The sequence below is a fragment of the Mustela lutreola genome, chromosome X, assembly GCF_030435805.1.
Source record: "Mustela lutreola isolate mMusLut2 chromosome X, mMusLut2.pri, whole genome shotgun sequence".
NCBI classification, from domain to species: domain Eukaryota; kingdom Metazoa; phylum Chordata; class Mammalia; order Carnivora; family Mustelidae; genus Mustela; species Mustela lutreola.
This window is the reverse complement of record NC_081308.1, coordinates 94,931,260-94,955,265: the sequence shown is the minus strand read 5'-3', so window position 1 is coordinate 94,955,265 and position 24,006 is coordinate 94,931,260.

The window sequence follows — 24,006 nt, the reverse complement described above, 5'->3', positions numbered from 1 at the left end:
TGTTTATTGTCCCTCTTCTGGCATCCCTGGCAGTGAAACAAGCTAGGATAAACTAGATTATGCTGCAGTAAGAAGCAATCTCAAAATGTTAATGGCTTATAGTAAACATTTCTTTCTTGTTCACACTACATGTCCCAAACAGGTTTGTAGGAGAGCAGTGGGGAGAACTCTACTCATTAGCAGATCTTAGTTGTCCTCACTCTGGGATCCCAGCTGATAGAGAAGGAGCCATGTTAGATTGTGCCAATCAATACATCATATGGAAAAGGGAAAGTGACTTGTTCTCCACGTTTCTACCTAGAGGTAACACATACCCCTAATGTTCATATTTTATGCCTGATTTTAAAGGCATGGGGGAAACATAATTCTTCTGTAGGTAGAGAGAGTGCTGGGAGGGACACCAAATACAGGTGTGCAATATGAGAGTCTACCAGAGAAGCCACAATAAATATGTGTTCATCTTTGAATAAACTGCATAAAAGGTACTCTCTGAACACAAAGGTATTGGTAGCTGTCATGAAATTATCTACTGACCCAGCTGGCCACTGGGCCTTAGAATCTATGACTCAAGACTCGTTCCTTGGGGTTAAAGTATTATAGTTCCAGGAATCACAGGGTGGTCAAAGTGCAAATGCCTGAGGTGGGACAGCACACTGATTTCTATCAAATTAATATAGTATTCAGATTAGTTGTACCACAGCAAGCTGTTATTATTGGAAGCAGGGAGCACCAGAGTCCTGAGACATTTTACTTAATACCTCCTATATGGCAGGCACTATGCCAGGCTCTTTAACACACTATATCTCACTTTATTGCTATGCATATAGCAGTTTAAAGATAATGCCAAAGGTCATAACTGTTTGTCTAGAAAGCGATAATGAGTTCTGGGGGAAGGTCCAGAACTTAGGGTGCCACCTGGAGAGGACAATGAAGGGGGACAATAGCATGATACCAGGTGCTTGAGATGAAGGGATGGTTTGTACCCCACAGGACAGGAGAAATCTACCTAAAAAAGAAATCCCAACCACAGGTTTGACCTACTTAACAATTATTCCTTGAGTCAACTCTTTATTATTCTGCACCTGAGATTGGGTGGTGTTCTTCTAAATGAGGGGAGGAAATAATCTGGTTTCCCAGAGCCATGTCCTGGGAGCTGGAGAGGTTTCTTCTAGAAGACACCTATTAGTGCAATCTGGCCTGCTAATCAATCAGCCTCCTGCCACGGGCTACTGGCACCCTTGTTTGATTATGGATTTATTGAATTATAAATCCTGCCAGGATGTATTACATGGGCTGACTTTTAGCTTTGTGTGCTGAATAGCTGATAAGTCAGTAAGAAAATGATGTCTAAGAGCCATAAAGACAGTGCACATCTGATTCTGGTGTGTGAGTGCATACACACGCATGCACGCTCGTACACACACACACACACACACACACCCAACATGGATTGTAAAGTAAGTAAAGATCAAGAGGAGAATTTCTCTTCAAAGGGCAGCACCGGTGAGATATACTAAGCTGTTTAACAAATCCCACACCATGCATGCTTCCATTTATTCATTCATGTGACATATATTTATTGAGCACCTACTGCATTCTTAGCACAAAAAGACTTGACCCGCACAATTAATGAGCTGGTGGAGGACAGACATTAACAAACACACAAATGATACATCATCACAAGTTAGGGTGAGTGCTGTGAAGAAAACAGAGGTGACACAAGAGCCAAAGGGGAGGGTTCAATTTAGATAAGGGTGGTCAAAGAAGGCATCTTTGAAGAGCTAACATTAGGTAGAGACTTGAAGGATATGAAAGAACCAACATGATAAATAATAAGATATTTATGTGGCCTTAAAATATCTCTCTGTAAGGGTGCCAGGGTGGTGCAACCAGCTAAGCATCTGCGTTCAGCTCGGGTCATGATCCCAGGGTCCTGGAATCGAGCCCCATGTCAGACTCTTTGGTCAGCGGGGAGCCTGCTTCTCCCTCTCCCTCTGCCCCCAACTTGTGCTCTCTCTCACATGCACACTCTCCCTCTCTCAAATAAATAAATAAAATTTTTTAAAAAATCATGTCTCCACAGATTGCATATTTGTTGCTAAGGAAAAGGTAGTAACTTTACAGTGGAGAAACCAGACATTATTTTGATCAGGTGATAAAATCATCATCACCAATGAGGAGCAGGTTAACATTGTGTGTCCCCATATGTGGTATCCTAAGGACACAACATCATTTACATAGTATTCTGGCACATCTGAATTTGATTATGAAGAAATATCCAACAAGCTCCAGATGAGGCACATGTTATTTTTGAAAGGGAGTGTAATAGTCTCTTCAGACTACCATAACAAAGTGCCACAGACTTAGCAGCTTAAACAGCAGACACTTATTTCCTCACAGTTCTAGAGGCTAGAAGTTCAAGATCAAGGTGTCATCAGGGTTGATTTCTGGTGAGACCTTTCTCCCTGGCTTATAGATGGCCACTTTCTTGCTATGACCTCACCTTGGCTTTCTTCTGTGCTCATATAGAGACAGAACTCTCTGGTGTCTCTTCTTCTTCTTTTTTTTTTATTGTGTTATGTTAGTCACCATACAGTACAACATTAGTTTTTGATGTAGTGTTCCATGACTCATTGTTTGCATGTAACACCCAGCGCTCCATGCAATCTGTGCCCTCCTTGAGGGGGGCACTAGGCTCACCCATCCCTCCAACTGCCCTCCCTTCTAAAACCCTCCATTTGTTTCCTGGAGTCCAGAATCTCTCATGGTTTGTCTTCCACTCCTGTTTCTCCCCCTTCATTTTTCCCCTCCTTCTCCTAATGTCCTCCATGCTATTCTTTATGCTCCACAAATAAGTGAAACCATATGATAATTGACTCTCTCTGCTTGACTTATTTCACTCAGCATAATCTCCAGTCCCTTCCATGTTGATGCAAAAGTTGGGTATTCGGGGTGCCTGGGTGGCTCAGTGGGTTAAGCCTTTGCCTTCAGCTCAGGTCATGATCTCAGGGTCCTGGGATCAAGCCCCGCATGGGGCTCTCTGCTCAGCGGTGAGCCTGCTTTCCCTTCTCTCTGCCTGCTTGTGATCTCTCTCTCTCTCTTTCTGTCAAATAAATAAATAAAATCTTTAAAAAAAAGTTGGGTATTCATCCTTTCTGATAACTGAGTAATATTCCATTGTATGTATGGACCACATCTTCTTTATCCATTCGTGTGTTGAAGGGCATCTTGGCTCTTCTTTAAAAAAAAAAAAAACTGAGGTATAATGTAATCAATTATATATATTAACTTGAGTTGTATGACAAAATGATTTGATATTTGTATACACTGTGAAATGATCACCACAATAGTTCTAGGGACCATTATCACCATACATAGTCCCAAATTCTTTTCTTTTGAAGAGAACTTTTAAGATTTGTTCTTTTAGCAACTTTCAAATATGCAATACAGTATTGTTAACTCTAGTCACCATGCTGTATGTTATCTCCCCATGACTTATTTATTTACACCTGGAAATTTGTACCTTTTGATCCCCTTCACCCATTTCACCCTGCTCCACTCTCCATTCCCCTCTGGTAACCACCAATCTTTTCTCTGTATTTGTGAACTTGGTATTTTGTTTGTTTTGGTTTTAGATTCCCCATATGAGTGAAATCATATGGCATTTGTCTCTCTCTGTCTGACTTATTTTACTTAGTTCTCCAAGGGCCATCCATGTTGTTGTAAATGGCAAGATTCCGTTCTTTTTTGTGGCTGAGTAATATTCCTCTGTGTGTGTGCATGTGTGTGTGTGTGTGTTCTATCTTCTTTATCCATTTTTCCATCTATGGACACCTAGGTTGTTTACATACTTTGGCTATTATAAGTACTACTTACAATGAGTACTATTGTACTCATTGTACATGTATGAACATGCTCTTCCTCTTCTCATAAGTACACTAATTCTATTGGACTAGGGCTGTGCCTTTGTGCTCTTATTTAATCTTAATTACCTTGTTATAGGATACCTTCAAATACAATCACATTGGTGGTTTGGGCTTCAGTATATATGAATTTGTTGAGAGTGGGGCACAATTCGGTCCATGACAGGAGGCCTACATTCTTTAAAATTGTCAATATCACAAAAGACAGAGAAAGGTTGAGAAATGATTTCAGAGTATCAAAGAGGCATGGCAATGAATTCAGTGTGTGATTGTAGACTAGATCTTGTACTGAAGGAGGGAAAATCCTATAAAGGACATTTTTGGATCAACCGACAAATTTGAGTACAGAGAGCAGATTAATGAATAGCACCAATGTTAAATCCTTGTGATTAATAACTGTAATGTGGGGTCACCTGTATGGTTGAGCACCTGACTCTTGGTTTTGGCTCAGGTTGTGATCTCAGGGTCCTGAGACCATGCATCACATCAGGGTCCACACTCGGCATGGAGTCTGCTTGAGATTCTCTCTCTCCTTCTCTCTCTGCCCCTCCCACTCCTGCACTGTCTCTCTCCCTCTCTCTCTCAAAGAAAGAAAGGAAGAAATCACATTAAAAAATAAGTGTAATGTGATTATATAAGAGAATATCCCAATAATTTGGAACTACATGCTAAAGTGTTTAGGGGTAAAGAGCTATAAAGTATACAACTTACTTTGCAATGATTTTTTTTAATTGAACATAAAGGAAGCAAATGATAAAATGGGGGTAAAATGGCAACATGAGGGGAATCTGAATAAAGGGCATATTATTCCATAAATCTGAAATTATTTTCATTTTTTTGTGGGATATATCTAGTGTTTATTTAAAAGATTAGTAAAATTGGCAAACTTTTAACTCTTAACAAGATTATTCAAGATATAAATAAAGGAAATATAAATGACCAATATGAGAAATAAAAAGGGATAGCAGACAGTATCAGTTCTATATTTAAAAAATCCCAAGGAACCTACCCAAAACTACTAGAATTAATCAGTGAATTTAGCAAGATCACAGCATCCAAGGTTAATATACCGAAATTTGATTTTATTTTATATTTATTAAATAAGCATTAGAAAGTAAAATGTTTCTTTTTTCTTTTTTTAAAATTGTGTTATGTTAGTAAAATATTTCAAAACACTGTAATAGCATCCAGCAACAGAAACTTTCAGAAATATATCTTATGAAGGATCTGCAAAACCACTAACATGAAAATTACATATACCAGGAGAAATGCAAAATTATCTAAATGAATACAGAATTATGCCATGCTTATTGCTTTTAAGACTGGATATTGGTAAAATATCCATTCTCCACAAAATGACATACAGATTGAATCTAATAGGTTGAAATTATTTTCAAATGAAAAGCTAAAAAAAGAAAAGAAGGAGCCAACCAGGTACAGTGGGGTTAAGAACCTTCTTACTTACAACATTCTTCCTTTTTCTTTGGGTACTTGAGATAATTTGTAATTAGATATTTATTAGTGATTGACTATTAGCTAACTGCTCTGTAAGACTTTAAACTTCATAATGGCTTCAGCAGCCTGAAGCACCACTGCATCTCCAGCACTCAACACAGTGAATTGCAAGCTGTCTTACCCTGTTCAGGCTGCTATAACAAAAATATGATAAACTGGGTGGCTTATAAACAGAAAACACTCATTTCCCATGGTTCTGGAGGCTGGGAAGTACAAGATCAAAGGTACTGGCAAATTTGGTGTCTGGTGAGGAGGTGTTCCCTGAACAACATTTTGCCAGGTCCTTCTATGGTGGAAGGACCAAGGGAGCTCTGTGGGGTCTCTTTTATAAAAGCACCAGTCCTGCTCATAGGAGCTCCACCCTCATGATCAAAGTACCTTCCAAAACTCCACCTCTTAATACATCACCTCAGACATTATATTTCAACATACGAATCAGAAGGGGGGAGGCACAAACATTCAGTCCATTGTAGAGGTAAAGAACACAGCAAGTGTGATGGCCCAGAAGGCAGGTAGGATGGGAGAAGTGTGGTATGCATTTACATTCTTAAAAGATGCTCTATCACAAAAAGAAAGAGATAAGAAACACTAGCTTTTTGAAGAAATTGTAGGTTACTCCTTCCTCCATCTAAAAATCACAGATTTTTTTCCATTTTATTTTATTTTATTTCTTTTCAGTGTTCCAGCATTCATTGTTTATGCACCATACCCAGTGCTCCATGCAATACGTAAAAATCAGATTTTTCTAAGCTAATTAGTATATGGAAAATATAAGAGGAGTTTCAGGCATTAGGAAAATAACACATCTAATGGCAACAATTTTTATACAAATAATTAATGCATCTCAACTGTCCAAAATATTCTCTAAACTTTTCCTAATCTTATCCACTCCTTACCTGTATTACAGTGGACGTTTTAATTTGAAAAACTGCAAATATTAGACAATAATAATAAAGTTGCAGTCAGAATGCTGAAAGGCACTGAGCAAAGTACTTACTTACCTTGTCAGAGGTTACTGCAACAGTCCAAGCAAGAAAGATTTGTGGTTTGGGTTAGGGTGGAGACAATGGAAATGGTGAGGGATTAGGAAGGAGAGGGATTTGAGAGTTGTTTGGAGGTATATTTGTTGTCCACCTAGATGTGCTCCCTTTCCTGCAGGGCAACTAAGGAAGTTTGTTAGCTTTGGGGGCTACAAGGAGAGGTTGCGTTGACTAGGGCAGGAACTTCTTAAAAAACCGTCCTTCTTTCTCTCAACTTATTGAGTTTCTAGTTTATATCTTTGTGGGGTTGAAAGAGGTAATTAAGCATTTGGGGCTAGATCTAGTCCTCATGAGAGACTAAAGAAAAGCAAAAACTAGTAAATAGGGCACCTGAAGTGCTTCATTATCTACTAACTGTGCCTAATTATTTCACTGTCATTTGGATATTCCATCTGAGGGTAACTGAGAGCTGACTATACCTGCAATGAATGCATTAGCTCAACAATGTGGTGAAGGGCTTGTAGCCCTCTGCAAGATTTACCCACATAGACTCTAAAATGCACAGGGGAGAATGCCTCACCTTCACCTTCCAGTTACATCTCCCAGGGGGTCCAGGCTTGGGAATCACCCACTCATTTCCACAGCTAAGATCTTAGTGAAATTATACCCATGCAAATAATTGTCTGGGTGTTGGGCAGAGCACAGTAAACAAACCTACATTAGCTCTAGAGACCAATGATGAGATGAGCCCAAGGTATAGCCAAGAGAAAAAAAATCCATCAATCAAGCTGTTAGTCAAATATTTATTGGGCACCTACTTTATACTAGTGAGATACCTGCTGTGGTTCTCAACTAGGGAGCGAGCATGTTCCCCAAAGGGCAACCAGAAACATATAGACATTTGGTGCAAGGAAGGGAGATGGTAATGACACTACTGGAATTCAGTGGGTGGGAACCAGGAATGCTAAATATTCTGCAATGTGTGAGCTAATCCCACACAATGGAACTATACTACATAAAATGTCCATAGTACTCCCAGGGAGAAATACTGTGCCAGGCTGGGGCATAGGGAGTATTCTGACGTGAATATTCCATTATTGCTCTCAAGAGCTAATTGGTGCCAGAGGGCAGCCAGTCCTTCTATGTTTACACTTGGCCTCCCTATTCTTTCTTTGGGAAGGAAAAAATTGTAACTTCCATTTTAATGATGAGGAAAAAGAGACAGATTGGCTAGAGGTCACACCAGTTAATAAATGGCAAAGCTGAGACCCAGTGTTTTGACTCCACAATTTCATTATGGAGTTCCCCAATGGGCAACCATAAAATGGTTGAGTTTTATACTTACAGTCCAATTTAAATCGGCTCTCAACCCTCAGCACTGCAACAAATGAGCAATGTGGTTTTGGGTGACACTATATCCTGGAGAATAAATAATAACGTTAAGATTCATAAATGTTGATTTTTTAAAATGAAATTTTTGAGATAATTGTAGACTTACAGTTATAAGGCAATTATAAGACATAATGTGGAGAGATCCCATGTACATTTTACCCAGTTTTCCTGAGTGTTAACATCTTGAAAACCTATAGTATAAAATCAAAACCAGGATATTGACATTGGCACAATCATCCAATATTATTCATATTTCCCCTCATTCTTATTTGTATATGTGTGTATGCAGGTGCATTAAGTTCTATACAATTTCAGCGTATGTATAAGGGTTGAGATAGTGCAAGTTTTAACACTTCAAGGATCCCTCCCAGTACCTATTTACAACCATGCCCAATATCTATCTTCAACACTCCCCATATCTTCAACCCCCAGAAACCTCCTATTTGTCCTCCATTTTAAAAGTTGTCACATCAAAATATTATGTAAATGGAATCACATACTATGTAACTCTGGGGGATTGGCTTTATTCATTCAGCACAATTCCCTGGAGATTCATCCAAGTTGTTGCACATAGTTCATTCCTTTATATTGCTGAGTAGTAGTAGTCCATGGTATGAATACACCACAGTTTGCTTAATCATTCACCTAATTAAAGACGTTTGAGATTATTTCAGTTTTTGGTGACTAAAAACAAAAGTTCTATTAAGATTCTTGTACAGGTTTTTATATTCACACGATTTTTTTATTTCCCTGGAATAAATACCTAATAGTGAAATTAGTAGGTCATTGGTAATTTTATGTTTGGTTTTGTAAGAAACTTTCAAACTGCTTTCAAGAGTGGCTGTACCATTTTTACATTTTCACCAGTACTGTACAAATGCTCCAGTTTCTCCACATCCTTCCACTATTTTTTTCACTGTTTTTTTTTTTTTAATTCTTGTAGGTTTTTGTAGTGACATCTCATTGTGGTTCTAATTGGCATTGCCCTATGGCTAATGGTATTGAACATACTTTAATGTACTTAGTTGACATCTGTATTTCTTCTTTGGTGAAATGTTTCTTCACGTCTTTTGCCCATTTTCCAATTGGATTGCCTGCTTTTAAATGTTGAGTTTTTAAAACTACTTTATATATTCTAGACACTAGTCCTTTGTGGCAACTGTGGTTTACAATTATTTTCTTCCAGTCTCTTGCTTGTCTTTTCATTCTCTTCATGTGTACTTCCACAGAACAAACACTTTTAATTTTGATGAGATCCAATTAATCAATTTTCCCTTTTATGGATCATGTTTTGGTGTCAAGTCTGAGAACACTTTGCCTAGCCCTAGATCCTAAAGGTTTTTTTCCCCTAAAAGTTTTATGTTTTATTTTTAAGACTATGATCCGTTTTAGGTTAATTTTTGTATAAGGAGTAAGTTTTAGGTCAAGGTGGGGTTTTTTGTTTGTTTTTTGTTTTGGGGTTTTTTTTTTTTTTTTTTTTTTTTTTTTTTGCCTATGGATGTCCAGTTGCTCTGGCACCATTTGCCGAAAAGACTATTTATTCTTCTTCAGTTGAACTACTTTTGCACCTTTGTTAACAGTATATTGAGCTTAATTGTGTTGGTTACTTATTCTGTTCCATTGGTCTATATTCCACATATATATGCATTGGCACCACACTATCTTGATTATTATGGCCATATAGAAAGTCTTAATTTTGGATAGAATTATTCCTCCAACTTTATTACACTTTTTAAAAATTGTTTTAACCACTCTAGGGCCTCTGCCTTTCTATATAAATTTTAAAATAAGCTTGTTTATGTCTACAAAAAAATCTTGTTGGAATTTTGATAATATTTGCATAAAACATATGGATAAATCTGAAGGGGATTGACATTTTTACTCTGTTGAGTCTTTCAATCCCTGAATATACTATGTCTATTTATGCAGGTCTTCTTTTTTTCATTACTGTTTTGTAATTTTAGCATATGAATTTGTACATGTTTTAAGTTTATGCTAAGTATTTAATTTTATTTGGAGTGACTATAAATAGTTTTTATTTTTAATTTAACTTTCTACACATTCATTTGTTAATATATAGAAATGCAGTTGATATATAGGTGTTGATTTTGTATCCTGCAACCTTTCCAAACTTACATATTAGTTCTACAGTTTTTTTGCAGACTTGGGATTTTCTGCAAAGACAATTCTGTCATCTATAAATAAGGGCAATTTTATTTCTTCCTTCCCAATATGTATGCTCTTTATTTCTTGTTTTATTGCAGTGGCTAGGACTTCCAGTATGATGGTGAACAAGAGTGCTTATTGTGGAAAACTAGCTTCTGTTCTCCAGAGCCAAAATACATAATGCCAATACAGAGTTTTGGTATAAGGAAGAAAGGTAGTTTCTTACCTTGCCAGGCAAAGGAGGCTACAGCAGGCTAGTATCTCCAAGACTGCAAGCTGGCCTAGGGTAAAAAGCTAAATGGTTTTACAGTAAAATATAGAATCTGGACAGTTTCAACAAGAATCTGGTATGTGTTGCCAACTGAGTATGTCATGTCGTCAAGGTATTCCCATGACTGGCACTGGCACCAGCCATCTGAGCCTTGTTACTAAGTATACCTTGAGGTCAGCAAGATAGTGATATTGGTATGGAGTTCTTGGAACAAAAGACTCTGCAGAAAAACAAATGAAGGGAAGGGAGAGCTTCAAGAATGAGAAAAAGAAAAATTTGTAGTTTAAAGTTAAGGCTTGCTGAAACATTAGTGTGGTCATCTTAATTTCCATCCATGTTTATATTTCTATAAGCAATTTCATGCTGAGACTAAAAATCCTTGCTTTGTTTCCAATCGTAGAAAGAAAGCATTCAATCTTTCACCATTATGATGTTAGTTGTAGTTTTTATGTGTATGTGTAGCTTTTTTTATTTGTTTTTGTTTTGTTTTGTTTTATGGATGCTCCTTATCAGGCTGAGGTAATTCTCTTTCATTCTTAACTTGCTGAAAGTTTTTGCCATGAAATTTGTTGGACTTTGTCAAATGCTTTTTCTGCATCAATTGGCAGGATCGCATGATTTTTCTTCTTTGGGTTGCTGACATGGCGGACTGTACAGATTGATTTTGAATGTAGTTATTTTATAATTATTATGCCTAATAGCTATTGAACACTTACATCCTTATCTCATTTAAACCTTGCAACAGTCATGTGGAACAGATACTATTATTATCAGCCTGATTGTACACATAGAAAAATAAGCTCAGAGAGGTTAAATGACTTGGGGCAAATTGGGGAATTGAACCCAGGACTGGTTCATACCATTTCTTCTGTACTCTCAGTCTGCTCACCTCCCTATAGGTGTTGATCAGAAATTCCTTAGAATATGAGCTTCCACCATTGTGTAAATAAACAGGAGAACTTGACTATACTAAGTAGGCTTTTAAGATAAGGATCCTCTCTCTCCTTTCATGTTCTTAAATTTGAACAATGTTCTTTTTTCTGGAAGTCATCAAAACTAGTGTTGAATCAGGGCCAAAGTTCTTAGAAATGCCTTCTTGGGAACCATGGGGTGGGTGAGGGTAGCAGGAGATAATAATGATTAAGCCCAGTTTTTCTAAGTTCCAAGATCAGCATTGTAAGGGTGGCTGTCAGAGCCTCCCACCCCAGAAATGATACTGCCTATCAAGCTGCCCTTAAAAGTATTAATGTGTATGCAAAATCCATCTGACATTCTCCTTTAGTGACTTATGGGCTCTCTGGTGACTCAGACGGGATTTTCACAGCAGAGTGAGAAAAGCAACTTCATGCAATTTCTTTCTCCAAATGATTAAATTAAACATCTTTCCCTGGTTTGGGTTTTTTTTTTTTTTCATTTTTTTTTCTCGAGTAAACAACCCCAGGATTTTTTTTTTCTCTAATCTCGTTATTACTATACCACAGACAAGAAAGCCATTTGACACAAACACTTTGGGAACAGAATTTACAGTGTTTATTAGATTTCCTTTTGTTTTCTTGGTTAATCCAAATAAACATTTCTCTCCTCTTTTAAAGGAAAAAAGTGTCTGGGGCCAAAGTTTTTATACTCTCTCTCTCAATCTTTCTCTCTCTGTCCCTTTCAATCTCAGTCTCTCTTCCTCCTTCCCACTCCCTCTCCCTCTCTTTTTTCTCTCTTTTCCCAACCTCTGACCCCTACCTCCTGAATCTCACAAGTTCTGCTTCCTTAACTCAGAGTTTTCTTTTTAACTTTTAGATAGAAACTTCAGAGAAAGCCACATTTCAGCTTCTCCAGTTCTTCTTCTCCCAAAAATGCCTCTAATGACTATGATTTGTGCTATATTGCTCAATAGCTTAAAATTTTGTACTTACCTTCCTTCTCCTCAAAAGCTCTGACCTCCACCAATTCAATAGCAGTATGTGGTCATTTCACCTTCAAGGGTTAGAAAAGGGGGGTCATTTTTTGTTTTTTCCCTTCAGTAAGCCCAAAGCCTGAGAGATTTTCCTTGAACTATCTGAGGGCCAAGGAAAATTTGCATCTGAGGGCCTTAGCCAGTTGAATAAGCTACCATATGTTTACCTAAAGGAGAAGTAAGAAAAATAAATAAATCATGCTCCAGTATCCAGTTGTCTGTGATCCAAATTCTATGGAAGAAAAAGGACCCTTTTCTGGAAAAAATAATTGGGGAAGGCCAGAGCTACCATTAAGCATTGGCAAAGCAAAGAGCTGCCTTTCAGAGACTAATAACCACCTCTCCTACTTACTCATCAAGTCAGAATTTAGATCCCCTTTTCTCCTACTTACTCATTGAGTCAGAATTTAGATCCTTTTTTCTCTCAGTTACAAAGGGTGGACAAGGAAATTTGGGGGAAATGGAAAAGCACATTGACTGTCATTTTCCTAGGAGTGGAAACGACCTGAGCAGGTATGGCCAAGGGGAGTAGGGGAGAGATTTTAGGGGCACAGGATTTTGAGCCTATGAAAGGGATCCATCAAAAATCACCTTGTTAAAAAAAAATCACCTTGTAGCAAGAGGAAGACCTCAGGGAAGGGAGCCTGAGGTCTTTCAAAGGCTACTGTGACCATATTACAAAATTGATTCAGGCTTACTTTAGGCAGTCTCTAATCCCAAATATTGTGTCCTCCTTGGTCAAATGCTACTGCTTGCCAGGTACAGATGATTCTCCAGACCTGTTTTTTTTTTTCTTTAAGACAACAAGAGAGAGAACACTAGCAGGGGGAGGGGGAGTGGGAGAGGGAGAAGCAGGCTCCCATGGAGCAAGAAGCCTGACGTGGGGCTTGATCCCAGGACTCTGGGATCATGACCTGAGCCAAAGGCAGACACTTAACATCTGAGCCACCCAGGCACCCCTGATTCTCCAAACCTGTTTAGAAGTATTGGTATTTCCTGGCCTACATGACTACTATAGATTATCTTTCTATCACAGAGAAGAGGTCTCTATGGAACAGCAATATGTGATTGAGTGGACCTTTAACTGCCAGGACATTTTGAAAGACAAGAACACATTTCCCAGTCACCATTAGTCAATATCCTCTTTATTGCTGGGAGACACAGAAATTTATTGTTGGAGACACAGAAATGTGTCTCCAAGTGCTGATGCCTGAAGCACAATGACTAGTCTGGACTAGGCCGGGCTGGGATGGATTAGATTAGACTAGAGCAGAGATAAGCATTATAAGGTATTCATAACACTAACGTTGGCTAGGATATCATCATCTCCTTCATTCCATTCACCTCTATCCCTCCAATTATGAAAATAATGGGCAGAAGGTAGCTAAAATACACTTGGAGTTGGCCAAGAAAAAGATAAGATGCAAAAATGAAGTGTGTGTTTTTGGAAAAGGGGAAAAAATAGAGAGAATGACAGGCCATCAAACAGGAAGAGGCTCAGGGCTTAAGACATTGCCTTTTGCTAGAGACAGGAATTGACACCTAGTTTCCAAAAAGTTTGAGTAACAGATGAATTCGGTGATTGGAGAATGTTGGCTCAGAGATCAAGTGAAAAATAACCAACCTGATGAGGAACAATCTTCTACAGCATGAGTTGTCCTTAGGAGGTGAATTATACAAAAATTCTTCTAGAGCAGAAATACCCCTGGGATACTGCAATTTAAATAATGACTAGCCATTATTTATTGAGCTCCTACTATATGTCCATGCTTGATTGGGGTAATAAGATACTAGACCATGAAGTCATGATCCAGAGGTGGAATTTCAATCACAATCCAATGTAGTCACCAACCCCCAGTCACTGTGTTCAGTCCTGGGGATTTCGCAGTGAATAAAGTATTATGGTCTCTAAAGATAGCTATGTGTTTGCCAAAAGCCTTTCCTTCTTTTTCTCATGCACATAACTAGACTACATTCCCCTTCTTTATAGTTAGAGGTGGTGATATGATTGAGTTCCAGCAAACAGAAACTGAACAGAAGTTAATATGTGCCACTTAACCAACTTAACCTATGAAAAGCACCTGAGGTGTATGATCTTCTTTCTTCTTTCTCCTCCACCATTAGTGGGCTGGATATGGACTCTCAAGAGGACATTGGAAGCCACATGTTAAAGATGCTAGCACCTCTGTCAGCCTGGGTCCTGAATGATTTCATGAAACAGAATACATAATACTAGTACCCACCCTACCAACATCAACTGGACTTTATATGAATGAGAAATGGACTACTTCCTTAAACTATTGAGACTGAGATTTGGGGATTTGTCTCTTACTGAAACTAGAATTATATCAATTCCCAAGTTTTTGCCTCTAGGGAGCTTGCAGCCTAGTGGGTATACAACAGAGGAATGTCCAGAGTCCTAGGGAAACAGAAGAAGGAATGATCAACTTGGTCAAGAATAATAGCAGAAGATATCACATAGACTCTAACATTCGAGCTGAGTACTGAAGGGGAAAAAGATTCCCCACAGGAGACAGTGAGTCACCTTGAGGGCAGTATATGCAAAGGCCCCCCAAATGAGAGAACTCAAGTTGAATATAGCTGAAGAACAGAAGGCAAAAGGGTTGGGGGAGGTCCATAGGGATTCAAGCACTGGTGAGATATGAAAAATTCCAGACCACTATGTGACCTATGTGATACCAGGCATCAGTATATTTGAAAAGGTTTGGAGTGGGCCAGCATGAGATAGTCTCCTTCATGATACCAGTCCCAGCCAATTCCCAGATAGAAAGACAAAGGGCCAAAAAATGAGGACTGTAACCTCAGTTCTTATTATTGGTAGGACTGCATTTCTTGACTCCTGTTCTGCACCCCATCCTGCAACATTCTTACCCCTATCCACCAGAGAAGAAGCCCAGTGAGTGGTCTTGCCTTCACCCCTCCCATTCACAGAAGTTGCTCTTCTGGGCAATAATCCACAGGCTGTCCTCTGCAGCTGTAAACCATGAACACCTTCCAGGAGGATAGATCCCAAGAGCCAGGAGTCGAAGGGGAAGAGCAGCCACCTGCATGTTTGGTTGTGTCTGATTAATTTCAAATGAATATTCCAATGCTTCATGTGTTCCTGGACAGATCTCCAACATCCTGCAATTAGCCTTAAATGGATATGCTCCACACAGGAAGATGGAATGCAAGTGACTCTGATCTGAGGGTATAGACAAACAAGTGAAACTGTAGACTGAACTGCAAGGGAACTTAAAGATCACTCCGGTTCAAATGCCTTGTGTAACAGATGAGAAAACTGAGGTTCAAGGAGGGGTCATGGCTTGCCTTATGTCACAGAGTGAGTCAGTAGCACAGATAGGACCTCCAGGTCTCAACTCCCAGCCCAGTGCTCTTTCCAGAATACTCATCAAGCCTTCAGACCAGTTGGGAGAATGCTGAAAGTTACTGATTAAGGAAAGAGTGGGTGGATCCAAGGCAGGGAAGCTTAACATCCAGCCAAAATGTTACAGACAAGGGTCAGTCATATGTTTTCTTGTATAGTCTTTCCATTGGGTTGCAGGAGTCTGGGAACAACAGGCAGAGGAAAAATTAATTTGAACCTGTGCCTGCTCCACTTTGTAGAGGAAGGAGACCGTTGCCTCTGAGATCTGATTTGAAGGGTACTGAGGAGGCTCTTCTGTCCCAGATGATCTTCCTCCTCAGGCTGCTATTTCAGGTAAGTATCGCCCTTCTTGAAGGCTGCCTTTTAAAAACCCCTGAAGAGAAAATACTGGAGACTGTTTCCAACCCCTAAAATTTTAGTATGTATTGGGTATATATTTGATTTCCAGAGGGTCTATCAATTCATATTGCAAGTTCAGGAAGCTAGGCTGTGTGCACACCTCACTCCTAATCACTGCCATCAAAAGGTCTCACTAATCATGCCCTTGAACTTGACACACAAGGAGTCCTCCATTTACCTCTTTCTGCACCTGGCTTCAGGACAATCACTCCTGCTCCTGGTCCCTGAGGTTGGTATAGTGGGTGAAAGCTTATAAAGCTCCCTCTTTGTAACTTGTAAGGCAGGTAAAAACAGACAGTCTCATGCTCCTCATTGTGCAAAGAGGTAACCTGCGGCCCAGAGAAATTAAATGGCTTGCTCAAAATCACATAAACAAGAGAGCTATCTGGAACTCAAGTGTTCTTTCTCAAAATCATGCCTTCTTTCTACATTGATATTTCCCAAAACGTTCTCCACAGAGCACAAGTTGATTGAGAATTATGTTAATAGAAAGAGGGATCTATGATCTAATAAATCATTTACTTCATTTTCTACTTCTTTTATGTTGATACACTAGGAACATCAGTATATTAGAGATTCAGAGATGTGATCTATATAACCCAGGTTTTCCAAAAGATATTTATGAATAAGAAGAGCGCACATTAATTGAGTATTTACAATATCAGGCCTCATGCTTAGTATTTTACCAATAGTAGCTTATTCTACCCACTAACCATTCTTATGATCTTTGTGTTGTGCTTGTCCCCATTTTATCAATGATGAGACCGAGGCCCAGGGAGATAAAATGACTTTCTGAAGTTTACATAGTAGACACACAACCAAGGAAGCTCTTAAATCCAGCTGTCTGACTCTATGCAATATTTATCTACTGAAATTTTCTCCCTACAAGCCCTCTTTACACCCCCACAGAACTAGCCTTTTGAAGAATCCATCTGGGGAATGTAATTTCCCCATTCACCAATCTCTTAACCATAACCTCACCTTATTCTTACTGCCTCAGCTCTCAACACCCAGAATCACCCAGAAAAGGTGTTACTTTCAGTCACTGTGCCAAGAACCTAGCTGGAAAATAAGACAGATATTTGGCTACAGGGAGAGAAAGAAAGGTATAGAGAGCATGAACACGGTGCCAGGAAAGTCACCAGAGGCACAGCCCTGAAAGATAAGACAGGGGGATATCAACAACCAAATAGACCTTTTTCACAGTTTTGCTCTACATGCTCTATATGCTCAGAGGAAGAATCATAACAGAATTCTCAATCAAACTCATCTCCTCTCTACCCACTGAGGTAACTGAAGTAGAATATATCCACCATGAGGCTGCTGATTGCAATGCCAGGGAAATGGACCAAGGAAGGCCAGTTTAAATGAAGGCAACAACTGGAACCACAGTGTAGTGATTCTGCTACTGCATGTGTGCACACACGTACCCATGCACACACAGGTGCACACACAGATTTATAGTGCCAAAAAGACTGGCTAACAAGGTCAATTCAGTGAACCAGTCAACATAACGGAAAGAAAAAAAGTAAGTCAAAGGATGTACTTGACTAAACTGGTCAGTCAATTCACTGCATTCTGTCAGGAGAAAAGCTCCAAAAGACACAGCTCAGTTGTCTTTGGGGACATGAAGAGCAATAATGAAGCACAGAACCCAGGGAAAGAGAGGTGAATTGCAACACAAAGAATGAGGTTAAAAGGGAAAGTTTTTCAACCATAAAGAGATGTCCAAATGGCTCCTTGAAAGCAATTTCACAAGCAGAAGACAATGGAAAATTTTCAGTAGAGAAACAAACTGGGAGAAAAATATTTGCAATGCATACAACAGGCTGAGTTGATATCCCTCTTATTTTTATTTTTTTATTTTATTTTTTTTAATTTTTTATTTTTTATAAACATATATTTTTATCCCCAGGGGTACAGGTCTGTGAATCACCAGGTTTACACACTTCACAGCACTCACCAAATCACATACCCTCCCTCTTATTTTTAAAGGCTTTTACAACTTGATATGAAAAAGATGACTCATGTAATAGAAAAGGAGCAAAGATTATGAACAGGTGAATCATAGCAGAAAATCTTAACTTGCTTATTCAGATTATCAACAGAAAGTGTACCAGAATGCATATGGCAAAGCCACATGTGACAATGCAAAGTGCCTTCACTTAATATCACAAGGAAATACGTTTTACCTTTGAGTATAAAAATAAAAACTTAAGGGGCACCTGGGTGGCTCAGTGGGTTAAAGCCTCTGCCTTCGGCTCGGGCTGTGATCCCGGGGTCTTGGGATCGAGCCCCATATCGGGCTCTCTGCTCAGCAGGGAGCCTGCTTCCCTCTTTCTCTCTCTCTCTGCCTGCCTCTCTGCCTGCATGTGATCTCTGTCTGTCAAATAAATAAATAAATAAAAATAAAAACTTAAGAGATTGTTAGTATTCAATATTGGTGAGTACCCTCACACATTGCTGGTGGGAATGTGAATTGATCAAACTTTTTGTATTATGGCAGTGGTTCAAAAAATCTTAAATACACATGCCCTTTAGCTCAGCATTTTCATGGCAGGGAATATAATTTGTAGAATTGCAAGTACAAGCTTATATGGACTATAAAGCAGCATTATGTATAATGGCATAAAAGATGGAAACAACATAATATCCATCAATAAGGTGATGGTAAAATAAAGTACATCCATTTAACAGAATACTCTGTAGATTTTTTTTAATGCATTATATCTATAGTACTGACCAGAGGAGAAATGTCCATAAGGTATTGGCAAGTAGACATTGATTGTTAGAATAATGTATATAGTGTGGTCTCATTTTTGCAAACCACAAAAGGGGGGAAGCCTGTGTGTTTATGTGTGTTTGTGCAGATAGAACAGTATGGAAATGCACACATCAAGCTGATAATACTGACCTCATTAGGAGGATAATTGGAAATTTGGAGGAAGAAGAAGATGGGAAATAACTCTTTTTTCCCCTCATATACCACTTTACTTTTTGTTACAATGAAACACATTATGTTTTTGAAGTAAAAAAAATCAGTGTTTCTATTTAATATGGAGGAAAGATCACCTTTTTTTGGTCAGCAGAAATTAAAAATACTTAAAGGCTTGTTCCACATTTAATACCCCAAGTTCTATTAGGAAACAACAGATGGCACTTACCCACTCTTAGAACCATTCTGTGCAAATCCAAGAGAAAGAATCCTTTCTCCCCACTGATTAGAAAGTCTGTCACAGTGGAAGCTGGGCTCTTGGGAAACTATGTTGTGGAATCCAGGTCAAAGGCCAGTGCTAATGTCCATGGACAGATGACAGGGTGTATGTTCATGGCACGGGTTGTGTGACTACAACTGAATGATTTAAAACACACACACACACACACACAGAGACAAAAACTGATTTCTTATGTGTCTCAAAACCAGCTCTAATGACATTTCCCAAAAAGGAAGTCTAAAATGTTTGAACAGTAGCAGCTACTCTGGTGTAGGTGGGTAAGCAAGTAAGGTCATGACTTAAAAGGCCAATACTCAACCACTTCAAAGTCGTTCTCATCTGTTGGTGTTAAAGTGTTCTGCTGTCTTGATATAAAAAGCACTAAATGCATTCTCATTTTATGGGCACACCAATTCTTCTCAGTGCAATAAATACCTAACCCTGGATATTTATACTTTTATCTCCACCTTGAAGGGAATGGCTTCAACTGTTTCTGGTGACATAATGGAGGGTTATCCCGTTGGTACCAGCATTCTCAGGGTCCTGAGCCCTGCACAGTGAAAATTGACCTTATATGGAAAGCTCAAAAGATGGTGTCATGCCTGTTTCTACTACCCACACTACTGAGAGAGGCCTTTTTGAGTGCCTCTTTACTATGTGCCAGACATTGTGTCAGGTGGCAACAAAATCATCTCACCAAGATCTTAAGTAAGTTGCCTAAGGCCACAAGGCTAGTATGATTTGGAGCTAGAGACTGAAACCAGTCTGATTCAAAAGCCCTTTGTTCTTAAGCTCTTTGTTATAAGCCCTAAAGAGCCAAAGTGGTTCTCCAGCTTCAGCTCTTGGTCCTCTTTATTTCTTGATTCATCCATTATTTCATAGAATAGTCCTACTGAATTTAATGAGCACCTACTATGTGTAAGGCACTGTGCTAAAGATACAGAGAAAAATGAGATAGCATTCTCATCCTTGAGAAACTTACATTACATTGTAGGATATAAATAAGCAGCCACGAGTGTAATGTAGCAGGACAACATAATATATACCAGGAGCCAGGGATGCTTGGGAGCATGTATGAGAAAACTCCAGTCCTGACTGGCAGCAAGGGAAGACAGCTGTTTTAGGTCCAGAGAAGACTTGATTGGAACGAGACCATCTCAACATGTCTAAAGGTCTGTCATAGATTCTGATTTATTTTTTAAAGATTTTAGTTATTTATTTGACAGAGAGGGATCACAAGTAGAACGAGAGGAAAGCAGGGGGGCGGGGAAGCAGGCTCCCTGCTGAGCAGAGAGCCCATGCGGGACTCAATCCCAGGACTCTGAGATCATGACCTGAGCTGAAGGCAGAGGCTTAACCCACTGAGCCCCCAGGTGCCCCACAGATCCTGATTTCTTAAGCACTTTAGTTAGATCCAGAAATTATAAGATATAGGAAAGTTCCTAAAGGAGGAAAAGATGAAGAAATCCATGTGAAAAGAGCACAGTCTTCCTTTTCTTAAGAAATAAAAAAAAAGGTGAGAAAATGTTAAGTTCCAGAAATTAGTATGATGTGGTCACTCACTAGAAACTTCCACTAACGCAATTAGAAATAAAAGCAAAGCACTTGATGAATTGCCAGCAGGACAAAACCATTAGAGCACAGAAGTTGCTCGAACTGCTTGAAATACACAAACAGGGAACTGGGGGGTCAGCTCTTTGACATCTGATGTGTGTGAGAAAGATTCTGTATAACACAGAGTAAGTACTATCTAGGGTAGATTATTTGCAGTTTATTGTGATAAAAGGAACTGAATATATCTCTGAATGTATGTTTCCTTAAACCCTACTTCATATTACCTCTTCTTAAGAAGACACAGAATATTGAAAGACAACAATTGATGCTGTTATTTCAAAAAAAGGTTTTCTTTCATAGGGTAAAGAGAGGTTAGGTCATGTTAATCTAGCTTCTTTTAGTTTCACCTCAGAAGATGACTGTGGGGAGGGTCTAAATGCACAAAGCCTTCAAGATGGCTTAGGTTAATGATTGTTACTGAGGAGACTAAGGGTGTGGGTGTGGGCTCATTAGACATAGCTAGGTATAGGGAAAAAAAAGAAAAAAGAACCAGCTACATCCTGCCATTAGCTCAGTGGATACCAGCTTTATGAAAATGGTGCACCATCAACCCCTAGACTAAGGATTCAAACAAGTGACAACTTGGATCCATAGCTCATGTGGAAAACTTTTTGTTCATCCACTGCATCAGGGGATCTTCTCTGGAGGAGCTAAACGACCTGATTGGATTTGCAGTTCAGTTCCTAGCAGGCTTGTTCTGTCATTCTAAACAAAATGGGGGGCGGGGGGTGGATGTTGGAAATAGTCAACATATACCAGTTATCTATTGCTGTGTAACAAATCATACAAAACCTTCATGATTTAAAACCACCAGCATTTATTTGGCTCATAATTCTGTGGGTCTCCTGGTGGCTCACTGGACTAGGATTAGAGTAAGGCAAGCAATGTGCCTAGGGCACAAAATTTAAGGAGCCACTCACTCTTGGGGTAATGCAACTGTCAAACCTGTACTTGTATGATTCTGAGAGTGAGTGCCTCCTTAAATTTTATGTCCTAGGCACTTGCCTTATCCTGGTGCTAGTTTTGATGATTCTTCTGAACTAAGCAATTGGGGTGATCTCTCTTGTGTTCTTTTATGCTATGCTATAGTGATGAGGTCATGAGTCAACTAACAGCTTAATGATCAAGGACAACCTCACTCACGTGTCTAACATTTTGTAGGCTCATGACTGGGGCAAAGCTGTGGGTGTACTGGGCTTCCATATACAACTTTATTCAGCAGGCTGACACAAGCTTCTTCATCTAGTGTTCTTGATAGATTGTTATAGGCAGTGAAAGCTAGCAAGCCCCACATGGGAAGAATTTTCAAGTCTCTGCTTGTATTGCATGTGCTACTGCCCAAATAGCCAAAGCAAATCATACAACCAACCCCAGAGTGAGTGTGGAAGGAGATTTTATGAGGGCATGCAACAGGAAGATATGAACAAATTAGGTGCCTTACTACACCACAACTCCCAGAGGTCAATTACAGAAATGGAAGAGAATGGTTGTAATGAACAGATGAACTGAGTAATTTGTAACCAGGAAAGGACAAGAGAAGGATTCTTTCCAAGCTGCCTCAGCCAGTCAGCAATGAACTTCCTCCCTGAATAAGTGAAATTGAATTGATGAAATATATGCATGTCTTAGAGTTTCAAAAATGGATTTCCCAAGGACATGTCTCACGTATGACTTGTTTCCAAAATATCTACCCGATAAGAACCCCGAGAAGGACACCTTCAACACTCCTATAGGCACAGAAGAGATTAAAGATTCTATCCATGTAATTCCTCCTCTGAAAGAAGTTGTGAATCCTTATTTTAGAGGAAAAGCAAGCTTAACTCCTATGCCTAAATACATAAATACCATTTTGCCATTGGATATAAGGACTACTTGTGTTTGAAACACAACTGCTCTCCAAATCCACATCTAATTGCATCAAGAAAGGTCACCATTTTCCTAATTGGCCATGGGTAGAATTAGGCAAATAAACTAATAAAAAGAAATATCTGGACATTTGCTACTCATTTGACCTCATCTCTTATTTAGTTAACCTATTCCAATATCTGTCTGGAACTTGGAGCCTGACACAGCCAACAACATTGCCCCAAATCTCTCTCCAAGCAACTTTACAGACATTTTTAAATGAGGGAAGATATTTTGTTCTGTCTTGGGATCTCTAAAGAGCAGAGTTCTGAGGAGCATGGTCCTTGCCTGCTAGGAGCTTTCATTCAAACACAAACACTGATGTGTGCAAACAGGAGGACAAGGAAACAGTTGGATCACCTTACATGGTGTGCAAGATTATCCCAAGACAAGTACATTGGAGCAAGTGTCAAAGTCATCAAGTGTTTGTTCTGAAAAGTGTCAGCAGTCTCAGTCACTCGTTCTTCCCTAGAAATCATTCCAGACACGAAGGATCTGAGAGGTTCATTTTAACTTGGTGGAATCCAGGAAGCGCATTATTCACTGGTGAGATGAGCTGACTGTGTTTTAGCCATTGACAATTATTCCCCAGGGATATCATCAAAATACAGCTGTTGGAGTAATTATGGGAAAATACATTTACACACAGGTGAGATGTGTCACCTTGAGGTGAAAGACCATGCAGCTGAGTTAGGGCTTTTTCGTGAGTAAGCACTGGAGGCTTGTTCGAAGAAACCCCCAAGCAGTTGGCATGACAAAGATCTGAAACAGTAATGGGAGCACTAGGGAATGTCTCAGACCTTACACCACACAGCTTGCTCAAGAGGTGGATCAGTTCCACCAAGAGCCAGCTAATTTTCTAAAAGACTGGGTATTTTCCTGCCATTATTTAGAAGCAACTTTTCCCTTTCACCGAATTTTTACTGTAAATGAGAAAGATAAATAGGCCCTTTCAAAACTGAAGGCGATTAATTCCAGCATACAAAGTTTCCAAAACTGTTTCCATGACCTTCCCTATCATCCCTAACAACATTGCTCATTCTAGGACAAAACATTCATTTAAGGAGCAATGTCCTACATCTGCTCTTTGGGTGCTCACACTGGTTTAATAGGCTTTGGTGGAGTTGCTACTCAGTTTTATTTATTTGACAGAGAGAGATTACATGTAGGCAGAGAGGAAAGCAGAGAGAGAAGAGGAGGAAGCAGGCTCCCTGTTGAGCAGAGAGCCCTATGTGGGACTCGATCCCAGGACCCTGGGATCATGACCCGAGCCGAAGGCAGCAGTTCAAC